At 46.7% G+C, this 22,888-nt stretch overlaps 1 long non-coding RNA gene across 1 annotated transcript in view; it reads left to right on the top strand.

Annotated features, from left to right (window-relative positions):
* The first annotated feature begins 13,186 nt into the window (after nucleotides 1-13,186).
* The window catches only part of LOC131487680 (uncharacterized), a 32,643-nt gene continuing 22,941 nt past the window's right edge, over nucleotides 13,187-22,888 (top strand). Inside the window, exon 1 of the long non-coding RNA XR_009249881.1 lies at nucleotides 13,187-13,485. This is a non-coding gene — a long non-coding RNA (uncharacterized LOC131487680). The remainder of the gene's footprint in view (nucleotides 13,486-22,888) is intronic.

The following is a 22,888-nucleotide window of genomic DNA, read 5'->3' as shown; positions in this document are numbered from 1 at the left end:
TGTATTCAGCTCCCTAAGCACCCCCCAGGCCTTGCCGTGTTCATATTGCTCTCTCTGATTTTGCTCATTTGTATGACCAGGTTGGTCCTTCTGGGTATTTTTGTTTGTGGTTCTGTTTTGCCTGTGTAAGTTTAGGGTGGGGCATCCACAGGACTAACAAACCTGTCTCTTACTAAGGTTGCCGGCCGCTGTGATCATTGTCTCATTTTGATAAGTTATTAGCTCAAAGTCTCAACCTTTTTGTCTCACTAAAGACCTCTTCCATACTAGAGGCTTTGCACTGGAGAAGAGAAAGGAGGTGTATTGCAGAATGAAAACCCCCATGTGGTCCTTTGATGTCCACACCACTGCACTGCACTTGTGGTCATTTCTGTTTTCCTGGGCATGCCTGGTCCAGAGGAGCAACAGAAGGCAAGGTTCTGAAATATACTTTGCCTCCTGAGGGCAGAAGCCCAGCCCGAACAGGTTCACAGCTGCTTTTCAGCACCAGCGATGGGTGAAGAGGTGCACTGATGACCCTGTTGTTAATAGCCTACCCGAAACTCTTCTGTCTCGCCCAGAGGTGCAAAGGAGTTAATTCAGGGAACAGCAGGGCAGAGTTAAGCAAGCCAGACCTCATGCACACATTCTTCCTCCCACCCCACCTACCCGTCTGTAGGATGTACCCATCCTTTCCTTAAACACTTGGCGTAAACCAGAGGGAAGGATGGTTGCTATGACCAATGGATGGATGGATGGATGGATGGATGGATGGACCAATGGACTGATGATTTCATCTCAGGGAGTTTTGCAAGCCTCTTCCATGCGTTTGCAGCAGAAGACATTTTGAATTGTTTTTAGACTCTTACTTTTAACACCCGAGGGTCAAATATCAAGGCTGGAAAAGCAGAGATACTCTATCTCCAGTCAGAAGGAAGTATGCTAGAGATTAAAGAGCATAGGTGTTGGAGTCATTTATTTTGCTCCTTATAGACATCTCTGAGCCTCAATTTCTTCACGTATAAAATGATAATAACAGTACCTTTCTCAAAGATGGTTGCTATTAGAATTAAGTGATTTTTGGAAAACACCAATAACTCAGTGCCTGGCAGATAGGAAGCACTTGGGATATAATAACTCTAATTTGATTGAGAAAATTCTGGTGGTTTTTTTTTTTTTTAATGTTTATTCACTTTTGAGAAAGAGAGCGAGACAGAGTGCAAGTGGGGGAGGGGCAGAGAGCTCTGAGCTGTCGACACGGGGCTCGAACTCATAGACCATGAAATCACGACCTGAGCCAAAGTTGGACGCTTAGCCAACTGAGCCACCCAGGTGCCCCGAGAGAATTCTGTTTTATATTGAGCACTTACTCCAGGCTTAGCTCTACCTATCACAGGAATTAGATGGGTACTAACAGAATTTGGGGGTGACAGGTGTCTGCAGAGTATGGTGGTGAGATAAAGTACAAGGACATACTGATGTACCTGTAAATGAGCACTCTCCCACTCTCCTCTACATTCTGGTGGGCAGTTCGAAGGGGAGAATATGCTCCTCTGGCTGGAACTGTTGAGAAGGGGTTGAGTGCAGGTGGAAGGAAAAAGAAGTTGGGTGGAATCCCAGGTGAGGGAAGCCACTCCCTAAGGGAACAAAGCAAGTGTAATTGTGCTGTTTGCTGGCCCCAGGAAGGAAGCACATGGATAGAACTGGAGTTCTGGTCAATTTCCTTTCAACCGAGATTCAGGGAGTGTCTCTTAAGCAGGAGTTGCCTTCAATTGAGTCTTGTTGCCTGCTGGTTATTTTACCTGGCCTTAGTCACCGACTCAAAACTGAGCCTCAGTTTTTCATCCATGAAACAAGATGCATTCTGTTAGTCTCATTCGGTTTTGTGACGGTAACGAGATTGCCAACCAGGAAGGCCTTTGTAAATGGGAAACGACTGCACAAACATAAGGGCCGAGTGTTGATGGCCCTTTCACTTGACAGCCACAGTTTAACACACTAAGCAAATCATTCCCTTGCTTAAAACTCCCCAGTGCTTCCCCTTTGCACTGAAAATCCAAGCCTCTCACCAAGGCCCAGTGGACTTTATATAGCCTAGCCCAAGGCATCCACTCTCCTTTGTTCCACCAAAGGCTAAGCCATTCCTACCTCAGTGCCTTTGCACTTTGGGTTATGTCTGCCTGGAACTCATGGGCAGCTCCCTGTTTTCATTCAGGTCTCATCTCACAGCCATCTTCTCAGAGGCCACCCTAGGTCATCCAGTCCAAGGTGCGTCCACCCCACCCTACCCCCAATCTCCAGCCACTTTCTCTCATCTGTTTGGTTGCCCTTGTGTTGTTTATCACTATCCGAATGTACCTTGATCATTTGTCATTTACTTGTTTGTTGGCTGTTTGTTGGCTCCTCTAACCCTCTCCCCCTCCCCCATAAAATTCCTTCCAAAAGGATTTGGTGTGTGTTGTTTACAGCTCCCCCAGTGCCTTCAATAGTTCCTGACTTCAAGAGAGGCTCAAGAGAAATTTATTGGCAAAGTTTAACCACAGTGCCCCAAACACCCAACACTTTTCAGCAAAAGCCAAACAAGTTCCATTCGTGGGAGAAATATTTATAATTCACCACAGACTTCTAAACGAGGAGGATTCTGAAACGCAGTGCATTCGGTTAACTCCTGCCACCTCCATGATTTAAAAATCACAAATGCTGAGCATATTACCAAGAAGGCAGACAACAAGTTTGGTCTTCCACTGCACTACAAGTCTAGGTGAAATACATCAAGCTCACAGTTGTGCGGTCTGACCAGGATGGAGCAAGGGACATTCCCGAAGAAACTGGTGGGTGGCAAGTGGGAGTCTTAAGGCAGCAAAGCCAAGGGGGGGCCAAGGAGGCCTTTGCTGGAATCGGCAGGCAGTGGCTGGTTGTGGGGCAATTGGTGCCTGTCTGTGCTCGCCCACAGAGCTGTCTGTCCAAGGGAGATGTTGGCAGATCTGTGATGCCCCCTGGTGTTCTGCAAACTGCTGTTGCTGCTCAATGAACCAGTCAGCCATTAAGCCTCCTACACAAGGCAGCGTTTGCAAATTAAGCATCTGAAGGAAGGAACTCAAGGAGTTGTCTTGACCGAGTCTTTCACATCCTGCCCACTCAGCCCATCTCTTTAACCTTAACTCTCCCCCTGTTCACTTTGTTACAGCTGCACTGACCTTCTTGCCTGTCCTCCAACCCACCAAGCCAGTACCTACCTCAGGGCCTTTGTACTAGCTGTTCCTCTACCTGGAACACTCTCCTATCAGACCTTTTCCTGGCTGGCTACCCGACTTAATTCATTTTTCTGCTCTAATGTGGCCTCTTGAAAGGACTTCTCTAGCCACCCCATCTAAACAGAGCACCTGCCCTCAAATGCTTTACCTTCACTTATTTTTCTTTAAATAGAGCTGATGGTTTATTGTATCTATTTGTTTATTTGCTTACTGGCTATCTCCAATCCACCAACCACTCCTTACCTCTGCTAGTCTAGTGTAAGTTTCTGGAGAGCAGCCTTGTTTGTTTTGCTTAATGCTGTATCCCCCTTAGAACCATGCTTAACTTAAAATATCAATGAGAGGGGTGCCTGGGTGGCTCAGTTAGTTGGGCGTCCAGCTCTTGGTTTTGGCTCAGGTCACGATCTCATAGTTCGTGGGTTCGAGCCCGAGTCAGGCTGTGTGGTGACAGCATGGAGCCTGCTTGAGATTCTCCCTCTCCCTCTCTCTCTCCCTCTCCACTGCTCATGTACACTCATTCTCTCTCTCTCTCAACATAAATAAATAAACTTAAAAAAAATAGCAATGATAATAATCGATTCAATTGAATAAACATGACTCAGTTGAATTTACTGAATAAACAAGTAGATGGATGAATGAATGAGTGAAAGAAATAAGGTTCGGGTTCAAGATGGACTGAGTTATAGAGAGCACTGAATACCAGAGGTGAGTACAAATGAGCAGGGGGCCCAGTGTGGGGAGGGATAATGACTGTAGGAATCGAAGCAGGGAAGTCTTGAGATAAAGAGGAGCATTTTAAGAGCTTTGTAGGATCCAGGCATATCCATCCTACACTAAACATATATACTTTTGTGATAGAAGAAGCAGACAAGGTTTTGATAATTGTCACTTCTGAAATTATTTGGTTACAAGTACAGTTGTTAAACTAAACAAGGAGGCTATTAGACCGACTTGTTCTCATGCTTTAGCCACTCATGTAAGCAAACCAGAACCTAAGCCTGTAAATGCCTCAACATTACAAAGGCGAAATCCAAGGACAACCAATCAAAGCAGCCAACTAGCCTTTCCCAATAAGGCACCCACTTAAGCTATGGTCAAATAATTTCCTTGCTTTGCCTCCCACCTGCCCTGTGAAAGTCTTATCCCAAGCTCCTGTTGGAAGACCACTCCCAAGCACTTTGGGGGCTGCCTGCTGTGAATCAATTTTTGCTCAAACAAGCTAAAAATTTGTAATATGCCTCCGTTTCTCTTTTAACACCTTTCTTTTACAATTGGCTGTGATAATAATCACTATGCAAATTCAGAAATGTGTGCTAAGTTATAAAAAACTAACTTAAGAGTTATTTTCAATTGAGATGAAATTGTTACAGATACCAACATTTAACAAATTGACTTGATGAGCACTTATTAAGTGCAATTCTTTTTTTTCATATTTTGTTATACATTCTAACCTGGGACACTCCTCCCCCTCTTAAAAAGCTTACAGGCCCTGGGCCTCATGCCTAAAGCCACTGATGACTAAAAGGGCCTGGGCAGGGAGAAGAGCTGAGTTTTGGGGAAGATCTTTGACTATATGCTGTCAGGAGAGTCGGCAGCCTTGGGAACCTCTCAGGCCCTATCACTCCTCCTCCCCCACATGGAAGAAGTTGAGGATCTGGCAGCTGGGTATCAGCAGCAGGCGTGAGGAGAGGAGGGGGATCCAGAAAGAGTTCAAAAACAGGGACTCTTCAGATCCAGGAGATAAAGGAGATCCAGGAAAGACACAAGGATGTTTGGTTTCAGGTCCCAGGGGTGTGAGGTTGGGGGGGGGGGGATTTGATGGGCTGAGTTTGGGAAATAGTAAAGGGAAAGGTTAGGGTGTCATTTTCCTTACCCACAAGGGGATGTATTAGAGTTCTCCAGAGAAATCGAATCAATAGAATAAATATATGTCTGTATGTATGTGTGTGTATGTATAAATGTATGTATGTTTGTATATGTGGCCTCCTGTATATAGATAGATAGATAGATAGATAGATAGGTGATAGATACGTATAGATAAAGGAGATTTATTATAAGGAATTGGCTTGTGTGATTATGGAGGCTGACAAATCCCAAGACATGCATTCAGCAAGCTGGAGACCCGAGAGAGCTTACGGCGTAGTTCCAGCCCAAAGGCTGGAAAAATATCAGTCTCCCAGCTTGAAGGAAATCAGGCACGAGGAGCTCTTAGCTGCTAGTGGCAAAGTCAATCTTTTTGTTCTAGTCAGGCCTTTGACTGATTAGGTGAGGCCCACCCACATTCAGGAGCACAATATGCTTTTACTCAGTCTACCAATTCAAATATTAATCTCATCCAAAACACCCTCACAGATAGACCCAGAATAATTTTTGACCAAATGTCTGGGCATCCTATGGCCCAGTAAAGCTGACACATAATTTAACCATCACAGTGGGGATAAGGTAGTATTACTATCAATCACACAGACTTGTGAGGATAATTACAAGTAAACTACTTAGCGCATTGACTGGCACATACTGAGAGTTCGATAACTGGTAGCGGTAGCTATTAATTTTATTAAAACACAAATTTCTAGAAGGTGGTTCCTCTTACTAAGATAGGAGAGCATATTTATACCAGTGTAGTGCCTTTTTTTTTTTTTTTAATGTTTACTTATTTTTGAGAGACAGACAGAGCACAGTGAGGGGAGGGGCAGAGAGAGAGGAAGACACAGAATCTGAAGCAGGCTCCAGGCTCTGAGCTGTCAGCACAGAGCCCGATGCAGGCTCTGTGTCAAACCCACGAACCGTGAGATCATGACCTGAGCCGAAGATGGACGCTTAACTGACAGAGTCACCCAGGAGCCCCCCAGTGACTTTCATATCGACTTGTTGGATTGTTTAGAGACATTTCGCCAAAGGTGAAACGTAACATCTTCTCGGGAAGCCGGCACTGATTCAGAATGTCTTCATGTGGGCCACAAGCCCCTGTTCTCACAAGCCTCAAAGAAAGCCCCAAACAGTCATTGCTTTGGAGCCCTCCAGTGTGAACTTTAATTCAGGGGAGTGTCAGGCCTAGGGAAAAATATGGTAAAGGTGTTGTACCCCGTGTTTGCTCACAGTCCTCTCGCCACTGATAAGAGGTGGGGTTTATCCCAGGACAGCAGGACTCAAGAACACGTTTTTACCCACTGTACTTCCTCCCTGTGACATCAACTGAGTTTTGTCTGTTCTTACCCGTCAAACACGAAGAATAATACCCATCTTTCCCACTACTCAAGGGTATTCGGAGACACAAAGTTATGCATGTGAAAGCATTACATAATCTCTAGTGAACTACCCAGATATAAAACTCCATTCAGTCTATCACTTTAATCGAGAACAACATGGTTAGTTCATATATGCGTCCCTGCATCCACAAACATTTATTAAGCACCTACTATATGTTGAGGACTATGCTAGGCCCCTGGGAAGTATGGAGGGTGGAGAGTAAACCAGATATACAGTCTCTCCTTCGGGACTTTCTCAGGCCTTCTCTGATTCCTGCAGACCCAGATTAGATCCTTCATGAATAGCTTCTTCAGAACATTGCTTTTCATTATAATACTTCAAGTGGTTTGTTGTTCTGTGCACATGTTAATGATCATTTAATTAATCTCTCTCTCTGCCACTTGGATCTTAAGCTCTGTCAGGGAGGAATCTGTCTGGTCTTGCTCACCATTATAGTCCCATGTGCACCCCAGTGCCCTGGCACATGATTGGAACTCAGAAACAAGTTGTTGAATGGATGGATGGATGGATGGATGGATGGATGGATGAACAAATGAATAAACGCTTTCTAAGTGCCTAGGATGCATGTGAAATAATAGAAAATATATGTATTGGTCTCTGACTCTGGTTCCTGATACCAAGCTCCTAAAACTGTTGTAGTTTCCTAAATGATAAGAGTATCAGAAGTTTCTTTTGTTCTAATATTTGTGTTTTTAAAATATTTAAAAAAATGTTTTTAAGTTTATTTTGAGAGAGAGGTAGTACAAGCAGGGGAGGGGCAGAGAGAGAGGGAGATAGGGAGAATCCCAAGCAGGGCCTATGCCACCAGCATGGAGCCTGATGCAGGGCTCAAATTCATGAACCATGAGATCATGACCTAAGCCGAAACCAAGAGTCAGACACTCAACCCACTGATCCACTCAGGCACTCCCTAATATTTGCTTTTTGATCCTAGTTCTTGACACAGAGCCCCGAAGTCCCTAGGAATTTCTGGGGTGATAGGAATGTCTTTTGTTCTAAAAGGTGACTTTTTTAAAAATTTATTTTGAGAGAGTGAGAGCATGAAAGGGGTAGGGGTAGAGAGAGAGGGAGAGAGAGAATCCTGAGCAGGATCCACGCTGTCAGTGCAGAGCGCAATGTGGGGCTTGAACTCACAAACTGTGAGATCGTGACCTGAGCCGAAATAGTCAGATGCTTGACCGACTGAGCCACCCAGGTGCCCTGCAATAAGGTGACTCTTGACGTGCTCCTGAACGGGGACTGGTCACCAGAAAGACCAAGCCATGATTAGAAGCTCAGAGCTTTCAGCCCCATCTCTCATTCTCCAGGGAGGGAGAGAGGCTGGAGATGGAGTTAATGATTGATCATGCCAATATGCTGAGGCCTCCATAAAAACCCCAAAAATACAGGGTTCAAAGAGCTTTTAGGATGGCGAACACATCTATGTGCAGGAAGGGTGGCACCCCAACTCCACAATGACAAAAGCTCTGTGCTTGGGACCCTTCTGGACCTTGTCCTTCACTGGGCTATTCATCTGTATCCTTTATCATATTATTTATTAGATAATAAATGAATAAACATAAATATATATTTCCCTGAGCTCTGTGAGCTGGTCTTGCAAAGTATCAAACCCAAAGAGGGGGTCTGGGAACCCCATTTTATAAGTACCAGGGGCATAGGTACCAGGGGCAACCCAGGCAACTTGATGTCTGAAATGGGGACGGTCCTGTGGGACTGAGCCCTTAACCTGTGGCTTTGGATGCTAACTCCAGGGAGATAGCATCAGAAGTGAATTGGATTATAGGATACCTGGCTGGTGTGAACGAATTGGTTCGTGTGGGAATAAACCCACATACCAGGTGTCAGAAGTGTTGTGAGTGTGGTATTAGCGTAAGAGTGAAGGACAGTGCCAAACGCTGGACAAAGTAACTTGAGGCTTAAATACGTGTGATACTAATGATTGTTCAGTATGTCACTGGGCTAAGAGATTTGGATTAAAGTCTTCATTAGGTAGCAATTAAAAGTGAACATTAGCCATCCCCTTTGAACTCCATGTGACAGAGTTGAGACTGAATATTATCTTCTGAAGCAGCTAACTGCCGTATGCAGAAAAAGAAGTGGGAGGTTCAAAGACCGGAGCATCCCTTGCCCGGATTCCAGATGCTCACACAACATGGCGTGAGAGATTAGTGCTGGCCTTCCTGTGACTTCTTGATGCCATTATCTAGCTGTTATCTGGCCCAACCTGCTGCCTGGTCTTGGGGAGGCTGAGCCATAGCTCTACTTCTGAGGGGTCCTGTCATCTTTCCACTAAAGCTACCTCTGGTCCTTCTGGTGAAGGAAATGCTCTGCCAGCCACAGGACATTGCGGTGCACTTGGTGAGCTAGAGCCAGCTCCCATTAATCAGTCACCTCCAGCTGTTCTGGTGCCATAGACACGGGGATTCACCTCCATAACAAAAGATGTGAAACCTGCTGCGTGGTTCCAGCTAACTGAACTTGAGTCTTCTGGTTTCTTTGAACTCCCCTTCCACTAGAGAGAAAGTGATAAGTGGGAGACAGGTTCCAACGAGAGTCGCCAGCCTCATGAAAGACTCGAGCTTTCCAGGGGCGCCTGGTGGCTCAGTCGGTTGAGCGACCGACTCTGGTTCGGGTTGTGATCTCACGGTTTGTGAGTTCGAGCCTCACGCTGGGCTCTGTGCTGACAGCTCAGAGCCTGGAGCCTGCTTCTGATTCTGTGTCTCCCTCTCTCTCTGTCCCTCCCCCACTCATGCTCTGTCTCTCTCTGTCTCAGAAATAAACATTAAAAAATTTAAAAAAAAAAAAAAAAGAAAGACTCAAACTCAAGCTTTCCAGGTGGAGATGTCTCAGAAAGGGTGTGCCAACTCTGTTCAAATATTTGAAGCATTTCCACATAGATCGGACTTAAATTTCCTACAGTTCTGGAGAGCACAGCAAGAACCAAATGATGTACCCAGAGAGACAAACTTTGACTCAACGAAAGGAAGAAATGTACCTCAACCAGAACTTTCTGAAAATGAAATGAGACACCTAGTCAGCCAGTGGGTCTTCTGTTTCTGGAGGTGTTTGAGACTGGCCTGGGTATGGTCATATAATCCATTCTAGCCTGTAATGAGGGATGTTTCATAGGCCTGCTGTTTGCGAGAAAGATCTGGATGCTGGGAGTAAGGGAGAGAGATGATCTAATATGACAAAACAATGAAAAGTCATTAATAGCTCAATGAGTGCGTGCTGAACACTTACATGCACCAAGGACTGAACTAACTACTTTGTAGGTGCGGTCATTTAATCCTCATGACAAATCTTGGGCATTGAGTCCTATAATTATCATCCTGTTAGAGATCAGGAGGCAGACACTGAGAGAAGTTAAATAATTTGCCCAAGGTTGCACAGCTAGGAAGTACAGAGCTGGGACTCAAATCCAAACTGCCAAAGGACTACCCATTCTGCTCTAGCACCCTGCTCACCTCTGTCTCCTCGCCACCACCCCCCCCCCCCAGTAGAGCGTAAAAACTATTAGACCATGAAAAGAAATTTCTCCCAAGAAAGTTCATCAGAATGGGCCTCCACACAGAACAGCAGTTAACAACACAAAATGCCCAAATCGGGGGGAAATTACTACATTTGAGTACAAGTCACCTTGGGAGAGAGTCTTCCCGCAAAGTGAGAGCCAATTTTAAAACACCCACATCCTCTGGCCTCACTCCCTCCTCCTCAAAGATTTTTCTGGCCTTGCCCAGGCAAAAATCCCTCTGCCTTCATTTGCATTGTTCTCTGGAGGAGGAAAGTGACTGAGCTGTGCGGTCACTCCCCTGAGAAGAGAGTCTGAATCACACCTTCAAGTCGACCAGCCGAGACTTCTCAGGAATTTGGCTTAAGAGTTCCAAACGAGTCAAACTTATTAGTCAGCTGTTACCACCGAGAAGGAAGACCCTTGATCCTTTGCAAGAAAATGAGTGTGCCCTACCCACTGACAAGAAATGAGGGTACTGGTCACCAAAAAGAAAATAGGAAACTGGGAAGACCAGAAGAGTGCTGGTTTTTCTTTTAATCGAAATGTGATTGACAGTATACTAGTTAACATTCTATTGGTTAAGATCATATTATATTAGTTAGTATAATATTAGTTAACATTTGAAACTATAATAATGTTGTATTCGTTCCAGGCATACAACATAATAACTTGATATTTGTATATGTTGTGAAATGACCACAGTACCCTCACATATAATTACAGATTTTTTTCTCTTGTTATTATTTTCTATTTATTCATTTTTTAAATTAAGTAAGTTCTTTGCCCAGTGCAGGGCTTGAACTCACTTCCCTAAGATCAAGAGTTGCATGTTCTACCAACTGAACCAGCCAGGTGTCCCACAAATTTTTTTCTTGTGATGAGAACTTTTAAGATCTACTCTTAGCAGTTTTTAAATATACAATATGGTATCATTAGCTATAGTCGCCAGGCTATACATTTTACAGCTCCAAAACTTGTTTATTTTATAACCGAAAGTTTGTACCTTTTGACCACGTTCACCCTTTTAGCTTGCCTCCCACACCCTGCCTCTGGAAATCACCAATGTGTTTTTTGTATCTATGAGTTTTGTTTGTTTGTTTGAGTTTAGATTACACATATGAGATCATACAGTAGTCTCTCTGTCCGACTTATTTTATTTAGCATAATGCGTTCAAAGTCCACCCATGTTGTCACAAACGGCGAGATTTCCTTCTTTCTTATGGCCGAATAGTATTCCATTTTATTTTTTTTTATTTTTATTTATTTATTTATTTTTTATTTTTTTTATTTTTGGGACAGAGAGAGACAGAGCATGAACGGGGGAGGGGCAGAGAGAGAGGGAGACACAGAATCGGAAACAGGCTCCAGGCTCCGAGCCATCAGCCCAGAGCCCGACGCGGGGCTCGAACTCACGGACCGTGAGATCGTGACCTGGCTGAAGTCGGACGCTTAACCGACTGCGCCATCCAGGCGCCCCAGTATTCCATTTTATATAGATATGTATATCTATCTAAATGATATCTATATAAATATCACACAGATCACATCTTCCGTATCCACCCATGCATCGACGGGCACTTAGGTTGCCTTCATATCTTGGCTATTGTAAATAACGCTGCAATGAACACGGGGGTGCGTATATATTTTCAACTTCCTGTTTTTGTTTCCTTTGGATAAATACCCAGAGTGGAATTGTATTTTTTAATTTTTGAACTCTGATACTGTTTTCCACAGTGGCTGCACCAGTTTACATTTTGGTGTTTCAACATGCTTCCGCCCTGTAGGACCTGGAGGTCTGGGCAGCAAAGTCAGGCCTGGAGCGTGGGCCACCATTGTCTGTCAAAGCACTTTCACCCCGAGATTCAGGGAGGCCCTGGAACTATGAAGTGTTGCCCCCCAACTGTATCCCAAGAACTATGAAGAATTTGTGTGGGGCTCGGTCATTTTCTAAAGCCCTTCTCTATGCCCTGCGAAGCAGATTATTATGATCTAGAGGTTACACTGTATAAACTTTTTCTAATTCCTTCTTCTCTTGAGCCACCTCATGAAGTGCTTTCTTGTCTGTGGGTCCTTGCTCTAGCCAGCAGGGGTCCCGCTCAATCCTGAATCATCAGTCCCCCACCAGGGTCCTGGGGTGGCCTGAACAGTCATGACTTTTGTTTCGCAGGAGAATGAAAATCATTTTTTATCTCCATGAAATGCCAAATCAAATAGCATGTGCGTGGCTCTCCTCGGCCTCGTGGGGGCCCCAGGCCGCTGTGGCCCCACGCTGCCAGGGAGGAGAGAGAATGACTTTGCAGCACGAGGGCTATTCGTCATTAGAACAACACGGCCGGCGGCAGCAACTGCTCTGGCCTTATCAGAGCGGGAGGCCTAGCTGGATTCTATTAATTGCCCGATGCTGTTGGGTTTGGCAGATACAGGAAGCAGTTTACATGGCTACACAGTGCCCCGGCTCACAGTCTCTCTGAAATGGTATTATTGTAGCGGGATAATTGTGATTAGGGACAGTTCCCCGAGGAAGACCAGGCCTTTGATGATTGAGTCACTTCCTCCCCACTCGGCAGTGCGATAGTGCAGCTCGCCCACAGACGCACACCCTTGGCTGGCCAGAGCGGTCCCCCCTCCACAGCAGAGAGCCTCATCAGAGCCAGGATCACCTGAGAAACGGGAGCACCCAGAGACCACCCCTCCCCCGTTTCCTTTGTAGGTAATGAGACCGGCAGCCTCCTCATGAGTGATCCCAGTTGGAAGAGGGTCCCTGACTTCTGTGATGGCCCGTGCTTTGGAACAAGGGAGAGCAGGCTCTACGTTTACTGGCTGTGTGACCTTGGGAAGTCCCCTTCTCGAGCCTCAGTTTCCCTATTTGTAAAGCGGTGATAATAAGAGACTCTACCCCAAGTGATTGTCAGGAGGGTTACAGGAGATTACTCTAGTGTTTTTAAGCACTTAATAAATAGTAGCCGTTACGCTTATTTTTGTTGCTGTTGTTGCCGTCAATAATGACACACACCCTCCCCCTCCCAAGCAACAGTCTGCCGAGGGCCAGCTCAAGTTGCCCTCACGTGGTGGAAACACGGCCACCTCAGAGGCCAAGGCCGGGGAGGGACGAGGCCGGCTAGACGTGGAGGCCCGGAGTGGGGTGGCCCGGAGTGGGGTGGCCCGGAGTGGGGTGGACCCGAGTGTCAGCTTCCTCAGGGGCCGTTTCGGGGCCCAGAGCTCCCCGAGAAACAGAACCCCTCGCTCACCCTGCACTTGGCACGCGGTCTCCGATGCCACACGGTGCGGCTCTAGTCCACTCACTCTGCCAAGGGTTTTTTTTTTTATCCGCAACAGCCCCTCATGAGCTGTCCTGAATCACTCTTATCTCAGCCTCCGCCAGGCCTCTGTCTGAAAAACACCCTTTTGTGCTCATGGGTAGGAACAGCGTTCGCCTCAACGGGGGACTCCGCCCTCTTACTGGAACCTGTGAGTGGGCCCGGCAACTGCCTTCAGATGTGAACGAGGGTGGGGGAGGTGGAGGGCAGCCGGCCTCAAGGATGGAACAAAAGCTGGGGGGCCGACAGCAGATGGGTTTAGAGTCAGGTGTCTTGCGTTCACACCCGCCGCTTACTCGTTACATGCTCTTAGGAAAGTCACTTTTCCTCTCAGAGCCTCAGTTTCTTCATCTGGTAAAGGGGGATAAAAATATCTCTCAGAGTGCTGCGGTCAGGATGAAATTAGGTATATATGCAAAACACTTACTATAGTCCCAAACACTAGAAAATACTTAATATTTTCTATTAAAGCCAAAGGAGGTAAGTTAAATAGGACGAGAGCGCTGAGCACCCCTGCAGGCCCCGGGCTCCAGCAGAGGCAGAGCTCCCACCGCCTAATGTGCTTTAGGAACTGCTGACCAAACCCGGGAGTCTGCAAACACCGGCAATATCCAGCAAGCTCTAAAGGGCAGAGACATGTTTATTGTGTTTACGACTATACGCTCAGTACTAGTGTGTTCATTTCCTGTGGCTCTGCTGTAACAAATGACCACAAACTTAATGGCTTAAAACACTACCAATTTATTATCTTCCCGTTCTGGAGCTCCGAAGCCTGAAATGGGTCTCAAGGGTCTAAAACCAACATGTTAGAGGGCTGCAATCCTTCTGGAGGCTCTGGGAGAGGACCCAGAGGCCCCCCTGAATCCCTTGGCTCCTGGGCCTCTCCTCCACCTTCAAGGCCAGCAGTTTGCCTCTTCAAACTTGACCCGGGCTCTCACTTGCGATCACATTGGGCCCAGCTGGATCATCCAGCATACTCTCCCCATCTCAAGGTCGGTTGATTAGCAACCTTAATTTCATCTGTAAACTTAATCCCCACCCTGGCTATACCATACTATATCCACGGGTTCTGGGATTTGCCCGTTATGTCATTTAAAAAATGGGAACAATAATAGTAGCTGTTTCATAAGGTCCTTGGGAGACCTACACCAACTGAACACGAGTGTGCGTAAGGCACTTAGGGCAGGGTCTGGTACACTGTCTAGTGCTATGTGAGTGTTAACTCATGTTATAGCAATAGCAAGCAAGGGGTGAGGGATATTCCAGCCGATCCTGGAAAGACTGTCAGAACAACGAATGGTCTCTGGTAGGAGCGTTCATCGAGGGGTGGAGTCTTTGGTTTTCATATTCTCCTAAGATACGAAACAAGGCAGTTTTTACTGATGTCTGTTGGGTAACAGTTCATCTTCATGCAGATTTCCTCACGATCTGCTAATGGAAACAGACCAAGGGGCACCTCATTTGACCGGATCAGCTTGGACTTGCCCTGAGTTGGCCAAATCTTAGCAGTGTTCTTCCTAGGCCCCCGGCCCCTTCTGGGGCATGGGGAGCAGGAAAGCCAGGAGCTCCAGGCCCAGGCTGGTGTTGGAGGGAGCAGATTCCCTGGCGGAAAGATTCCCCTTTCCCTTTGGCTACTGGAATCTTTTACCAAACGGATCTAGAGACATTATTCTGGTCTCTGGGAGTCCTAAGTGCCCACTCTTCCTTAAACTCAGGGCTAATGGTGGATCAGTGAGCAAACATCTCCGTTATCATGGAGGGCTAAAACTGGATTTGTTTAAAGCGTTTTCTCTTTGGAGGTACAATAATTGCTCTCCCATCAGACAGGAATTCCTATTGCTCGAAAGGAGCCAGTGTTATCAAGAGAAAACACATCAGCGCCTGTCCTCTCGGGAAGGGAATTGTGAGTAATCAACACGGTTCCTCTCCAGCTGGCCGCGGGGCCTTTGTTCAGATGGAGGACAGGTCAGGGAAAGTTTGAGCGGGCAGTGCTTTTAAGGGGCGTGTGCAATTCCAATCCTTTCTCTTCATATTTTCCTCTCCAGGGCATAGGTTTTTCCCCAGGGAAGGGGGGCTAACCTGGGTAAATCGTTCTCAAGCCATCAGACAAATCTGATTACATGGCTCTCCTACTTGAAACCCATCAAGGGCACCGCTATCGCCCTCAGGATCAAGTCCAATTCCTTAATACAGTTTACAAGGCCCTTCATCACCTGGCCTTGCCAGCCCACCTCTTCCTCCTGCTTTGTCCGTCATCACCCCCAACCAGCACTCTTCTTTCCGGTTCTTTCAGTGACTGGTGTGTATACTCCACAGGCCAGGAGCACCATCTCTCCACATTATGGTGTGTTGGGTCTAAGACCTTGCCCGTAAACTCAGGAAACCAGATGCACAGACATGAGAGGGAAGTCCTGTAAAAGTCATGAAATGAGAGACAGCCCTGATTGTAACAAACTCCCCAAGCCAGCCCCACAGCCTAGCAGTTAATCTCCGTGTTGCTTTCAAATGAGTCCTTGCCCTTAACTGAATGCTTCTTGGGGAAAGGACGTATTTCTGAGACCTTAGTTTCTCTCACCAGAGAATAATATTGAGGGCCATAATAATGATACTGACATTAGTGTTTAGTAAGTGACACCACTAGTAAGTGTCATTTATCGAGCATGTACTATGTGCCACACTGTGCTTAAAGACTTTATGTGTCTTGCCTTATTTCTTTTCTTAAGGTTTTTATTTATTTATTTTGAGAGAGAGAGAGAGAGAGAGAGAAAGAGAGACCAGGAGAGGGGCAGAGAGAGAGGGAGAGAGAGAATCCCAAGTAGGTTCTGCACTGCCGGCACGGAGCCCCATGTGGGGCTTGAACTCACAAACCGTGAGATCATGACCTGAGCTGAAATCAAGAGTCAGACGTTTACCCAACTAACTGAGCCACTCGGGCACCCCACTGCCTTATTTAACCATACCTAAGAGGTAGGTATGTTTTCCCTCCTTTTATAGATGAGAATGTTAGGGCTCACCAAGGTGGTCATTTGCCTAGGGTTATGCAGCCAGGATGAGGTGGAACAGAAACTAAGATCTAGGTTTTTCTGAGCCTAGACCCACCCAGAACTCAAAGGCATACAGCTTCCCATGTATGGATGTGTGGACATATGCACGGAGGGCCCAAGCTTGGGGGGATCCAGGAAAGGCAGGACAGACGTAATCAGGGTAGAGCCTCCTTTGTTTGGCTTTACTTCAAACAAAGATGACAGCAGGGAAACTGGAGCCCCCACTTCCCTTCTCTGAAGACCAAAGCAAGGCCAAAAATAGGAGAGACAGGAAGCATTTGATCCCAACGTGTCATATGAACACAAACATCCTGCCAACTTTGCCATCAGGGAGTGCCCGAGAGCAGCTGCTATCCACAATGCCCAGCCAGACTCCCTCAGCATAACATGGGTCTGGGTCTGCTGGTATATCTCTAGGGTTCTTAGAACACTGCACAGCAGCACACACAGGGTGCTTTATTATGACCAAAAGAATGCACCTCACAGACCTCCAGCCACAGGAGGCCATAGCTGCTTGCTCTGAAATCCATCTCTGTGTTTCCTCCAAGGCCACATTTCTCACCGGCTGCTCCCAGAGAACAGCACAGATGCTGGGGCAGACCTGTCCCTGGGAGACACTGGACTCCTCTGACAGCCGTCTTTGGCTCGAGAACTCCCCGATGGCCTTGCCGAACTTTCTTTAGTCTGAGGTGCTTCCCCGTAAGTGTCCTTCTCTCTCTCCTTGATTCAGAATTGAACGAGCGTCCGAGCCTAAGGGCTCTCCCAGCCCTTCTCAACCCCTCTTGGCATCTGCTTTTTGGAGCACCTGAACTAACTCAGAGGTCACCTAGTAATTGCCTCATTTTTACTTTTTTTTTTAATTTTAGAGAGAAGGGTGCCTGGGTGGCTCAGTCGGTTGAGCATCCGACTTCGGCTCAGGTCATGATCTCACGGTTCGTGGGTTTGAGCCCTGCATGGGGCTCTGTGCTGACAGCTCAGAGCCTGGAGCCTGCTTCAGATTCTGTGTCTTCTGTCCTCTGCTCCTCCCTGGCTCACACTCTGTCTTTCTCTGCCTCTCAAAAATAAAGAAACATAATAAAAAAAATTTTTTTTTAATTTTAGAGAGAGGAGCACATGGGTGGCTCAGTTGATTAAGCATCCGACTCTTGGTTTCAGCTCGGGTCGTGATCTCAGAGTTTGTGGGTTCGAGCCCTGCATTGGGCTCTGCACTGACAGGGTGGAGGCTGCTTGAGATTCTCTCTCTCTCCCTCTCTCTCTCTCTCTCTCTCTGCCCCTCCCGCATCTCTCTCTCAAAATAAATCAACTTAAACTTTAGAGAGAAAGAGAGTGCGAGTGGGGGATCAGGGCAGAGAGAGAGGGAGACAGAGAATCTCAAGCAGGTTCCATGCTTAGCACAGAGCCCTACTGGGGCTCAATCCCATGACCCTGGGATCATGCCCCATTCGTAGTTGAGAAAACTGAAGCTCAGAGAGGCAACGTTCTGAGGCCACACACCAAACCCATGCAGAGCAGGAAATGGGTCTCCTTGCTTACAGGCCATATCTATTTCCCTTACTTCATGTGTTTTTGAGAGGGGAGGGCAGAAATGGTGACACGTGGGTGAGAATTTCTTCAAAAGAAGCCCCCTCACACACTCACTCCTGGCTCCCTCCAGCTCAAAAGCCCCAGAGCGAAAGATAGTGCCTGGCTTGTTCCTCCATTTGCCCCAGACACTCTGGTCTCCAAAGCTTAGGCCCTTGACTCTACCGCCTGCCTGATATAATAAATGAGAGAGCTCCATTCAAATGTGGGGGGGGGGGGGGACGTTACTGCTTTTGTAATTGGGGCAGGTAGACTGGACGGACGTCTGCCAGCAAGAGTGTGTGCAGAGAGCAGATCAAAAGACAACCAGGAGGGGCGGGGGTCTTCCCGGCCAGAGAAAAGGGAGCATCAGCATTTGCTCAGGGCCCTCTCCCTGCGGGAGCCTAAGCTGACCCGTCATTTAAGAGGCTTCCTTACTAATTTCTTCCGCACCTGGCCCAGAGCTGGGGCTGCCTCACGGCTTCCATCATGCTAATTGCCACCGTCTCCCCAGTGACACTGAGCTCAGTTCCTGATAAGGTGCGTCCTTAATAGTCTCCCATTTCCCTGCTGACACCGGAAAATAGGCCTGACTCGGCGGTGTATTACTGCACTGAGTGAGGTGCAGCCGTCACGCCCAGCCTCACAGCCTGAACCATTAGTGGGCCTACAATCAATAGTGTTCAGGCAACCCTTGTTTCTCTGAAAGCACTCATTTGGCACGTTTGCTGTTTGTCAGGCAGTTCCTTTCTCTAGCGTCCCACGGTCCATGGCCCTGGCGTCTGAGTCTATCCTCTTTCCACAGAGTGCTGAGCAGAATTCGTGAGTTCCGGACAGCACCAGCTTGTTGTCTTTGGAACAAAGGAATGATAAGACTCTACCAGGCCGCAATTAACAACAGCCTGGGTTATAGTTCTTTGGTTGCAAGCCACAGTAATCGACTGTGTGAATGTAATCAGAGTAGGGCCTACTGGGAAGTCACCTCACACCTCGGCACTGAGGCTCAATGAGCACCAGGGAAGCTTCTGAAGATTCAGGTTTAAGGGAGAGAATGTCTGTTGAGTCTGGTTTGAGGCACTAGGTTTTGGCCAAAGAAGGATGGGGCAACTGGATGGTCTGTACCTAAAAAAGGAGAGTGAGGACACCAGAAGAGGAGAGAAAGGATGTGGGGTAGGCAAAAATACTGGAAGTTCACTAGGTGAACAGACATCTGGGGGACATAGGCCCAAAGGAGGTACTAATGGCCTGGGGTATGGTAAAAAACCCCCTTTGGCCTTCAGATCTTTCTACAAGGACTGTGAAAAGTGCCTGGGGCATTGGACACGTGGTCAATAAGTGATAGCTAGTACCATTAGTGCTTGAATTATTACTTTTGTAGCATCATTTTAAAACACTAGGCAAAGTTAAAGCACCTGGTAGAATGCTAGAAGCATGACCTAATTATTATCTTGACATACATGAAGAATCCTGCTAAGTGTTGTGACCAGCTCTTTTTAAAGGATTGTAGCTAAGTTTAACAGGCAATGGGAAAAACCAGAGATTCTTGAAGACTTGGGTGTACCATAAAGGAATGACAGCTTCTGGAAAGGTCTGTAGAAGAGTACTATGGACCCTGCTCCTCAACAGATATTGTTCAACAGAACAGAATTTCTTCCATATGGGATCCTTAAACCTCTCCCATCATACAGGCTGTGTTCTGTCACTGCTTATCTACTCGCCTGGATCACCTTCCAGATCACCGGCTCTTTGAAGAGGGAGAGCAGGGGCTGGGATCTGTTCGTTGCTTGGGATCCAGCACAGGGGATGGCATCCAGTATGCACTCAAGAAAATATTTATGGATTGAATGAATGAATAAATGAATGAGCGATAGGGGGCTGATGACCTTTCAAGGTCACTGGCTGGCTAACAGCAAAGGGTTGGCCACTGTACCACATGTGATCTCCAGGAGCTGCTCTCATCAAATGTTCTTATCTGACAGTCTTGAAATGCTTATTGAATGGAAGGGAGAGAGAGAATGGAAGGGCTAGCAGGGAAATTCAGAATTCAGAGGTGAGGCCTGGAGGAGAGGAAGTAGAAGGCAGAGGGTGGGGGTGTTGACAGGAAATTCCTGTGGGGATCCAGGGGCAGGTCCACTGCCAGGAACTTGGTTTAGTTCTGACCTGGAAACTGCTGACCAGAGGTCCTCTCCTGACTCCAATGCCCATAGGCTGGAGGGAGGGAGCCAACTCTAGGCTATACTTTCTATCCAAAGACAAAACGTTCAGTAGAATACAGGACATGTGAAAGGCAATTTTTGGCCAGAGGCCATGTGCAGGCCAAGGGAATAAATGCCACAGGAGTTCAGATGCATAGTAGACCATCGTGACCAGAAGTGGTCAGAGATGGCTTTACAGGCAAGAAGGGAGGTTCAAGTCAGCCTCATAGAATGGGAGAGATTTAGATACATGGAGAAAAAGGGGCACAGATGGGGACAGAGTCTGAATAAAGCATAGAAGTAGAAAAGTACAGCGTGTGGTTCAGAGGAAAGACAGTCTTGGCAAACTCAGGAAAATGACTAATCAGAGAAAGAGTGAGACAGGGAAGCTGGGACCAAGCCAAGGAGAGCTCTTAATATTAAGCTAAATTATTATTTTTTGTCCATGTAATTCTATAAATATGATCTACAAACAAATGAATGAATGTGAAGCGAACAGGAAGAGATAGCCCTTCTACTGTTTGAATACTTATGTCCAATCCAGTGATGGCAAAAGGCTTTACACAGTCAGCCCCCCAGGTGAATGGTGCTCACCTCGACGCCTCAGGGCTCAGAAGATTCAGAACTCTGGCAGAGGAGGTGGCCAGGCTAAGACTAACCACGCTGCAGCATCCAGAGCAATGCCTACAGCCAAGTGAAGGTCTCCAAAGATGTCTCTCTCGTCAGCCAATAGAGGCATTCAGCCAAGTGGGTTAACCTGGTAAGTTAAGTAAAATAGGCTGTTTCCCCTGGGTGAAATTTTAGGGATGTTGAGAGGGCTCTCTGCCTCCAAATCCCTTAACTCTGCCCACCCCATCCCTTAATTCAATGCCTGAAATTCCATAATCAAAGTGTCATCTCTTAGCTACAAGCTGTGATGGCTTCTAAAGCTGTTATCAGTCCATTACACCTTATTGTAAGTGAAGGATCTGAAAGTAGGTTTTGACAAGGAGATTGGAGAGGGAAAGGAAGATGTAACCTGTGTACTTGAGGTGGAAGATCATCAGAGACACAGACAGAAAGTGCTGGAGAGAGAGAGAGAGAGAGAGAGAGCAGAGAGGAGGAGCTGGCATCGTGACAAACTTTGCCAAGGGCGATTTTGCCAAGTTCTAGCAACTAATCCTAACACCGGCCAGACTGTCCAGTTATTAACAAAAATGTTTCATACGCTCAGTCTGATTACGGCATCAGCCAGATGATTTAAATGACTGCATTAGGCAGCTAACTGGGTAGTCGCTGGCCTCTCTACCACATAGGGGAGCTTGGCTAATCTTAACATTAGCAGGTTGCAGAACTCATCAACAGCTGCCTGCTCCAGAGGGTGAGTGATGCCGTTCTCAAGATCCAAGGAGGCCCAGGGAGTTCAGGAGGATGGAAGTGTTCATTCTTATTATAAAATCCCCTGAGAATAGCAGGCTGTTTAAAGGATCAGTGTGTGGGCCATTTTTCTTCTGAGGAGCTTTGCCTTACAGTCTCATGCTGCATATTTCCCGGTCATAATAGTTTGGAGAAAAATATTGCTAAATGGCTGCATAAACAATTTTAATTGGCCTGGGCTCCCAAAATGTGCTATTTTTGTTCTGCTGCCAAGCTTGCTTTTTTACTAGCTAATTATGCCCAGCATTTAACTTTCGGCAAAAAAAAAAAAAAAAAAAAAAAAAAAACAGGAAATAGGGCATTCATTACTCGAGTGACAACTTTTCAACAAGCCTACATTTCAACATCCATTGTGTAATTTCCTCTCTCCAGCTTACAGTTAGTAGTTCCATCAGCCTTTGGAAACAAACAGCTCCCGTCAGTGGGGCTTTGTTCTGTTTAAATGCTTGCCTATCTCCAAGGCAGGCAGAGGGAGGGGCTCCCATGAGCCACCCGTGCCCTGTCCCTGCAGGGTGGGTCTCCCAGCTTGTTTAGGCTCCTCAAAGCAATTCCTTGCCTGGGGTTGCTGTTAGGCTGAGCTTGCGGCCAGATTGGGCTCTCTCATCAGGAACTGGCCTGGGCCTGTTGTTTATGCATTACCCCCAAGGCTCCTGGGGGATTCAGGCCACTCTCAGAGGGACACTCTCTTGTCCCCTGAGGAATCATAAGGACAGACAATCTCAGTTTGTTAGACGATAACTCCTAGAAAGTTCTCTAAAGCCACGTCCTATTGTACGAGCCATTTTAAATTTATTTTATTTAAAAATGTTTATCGCAAAGTGTATCACATGCATAACAAGTACATAATTGATTAGCATACTGCTTAAAGAGTTATCATAAAGCATAGAACATGCAACTACAATCCAGGTCAAGAATAGATCATTACCAGCACCCCAGAAACCCCTCTCACGCTCTTCCCCAACCACGACTCCCTCCATCCTTCCCAAAGTTGACCACTACCCTGACTTCTAAGACTACAGTTTTAGGCGCTTAAACTTTACGTAACTGGAGCTATTTCTATGTGTGTACATGTGCGGGACCATGTGATATATTCTTATCTCCGGCCTCTTCTGTTCTGCTTCACTTTATTGCATGTACCTCATCCATCTTCATTACTACAGAGGATTCTCCTGCGTGATGAGATCACAAGTTGTCAATTTGACTATAAACGGACATTTGGGTTGTTTCCAGTCTGGCTATTGTGAAAAGTGCTGCCGTGAACACTCCCGTGTGTGTCTTTCAGTGCATAGGCACACACATTTCTGCTGAGCGTCAACTAGGAGTGAACTGCCGGGTCACG

This window comes from Neofelis nebulosa, chromosome 10 (assembly GCF_028018385.1).
Source record: "Neofelis nebulosa isolate mNeoNeb1 chromosome 10, mNeoNeb1.pri, whole genome shotgun sequence".
Classification (NCBI taxonomy): domain Eukaryota; kingdom Metazoa; phylum Chordata; class Mammalia; order Carnivora; family Felidae; genus Neofelis; species Neofelis nebulosa.
The sequence above is the reverse complement of the archived record's forward strand: the minus strand, read 5'-3'. Positions and strand labels throughout refer to the sequence as shown.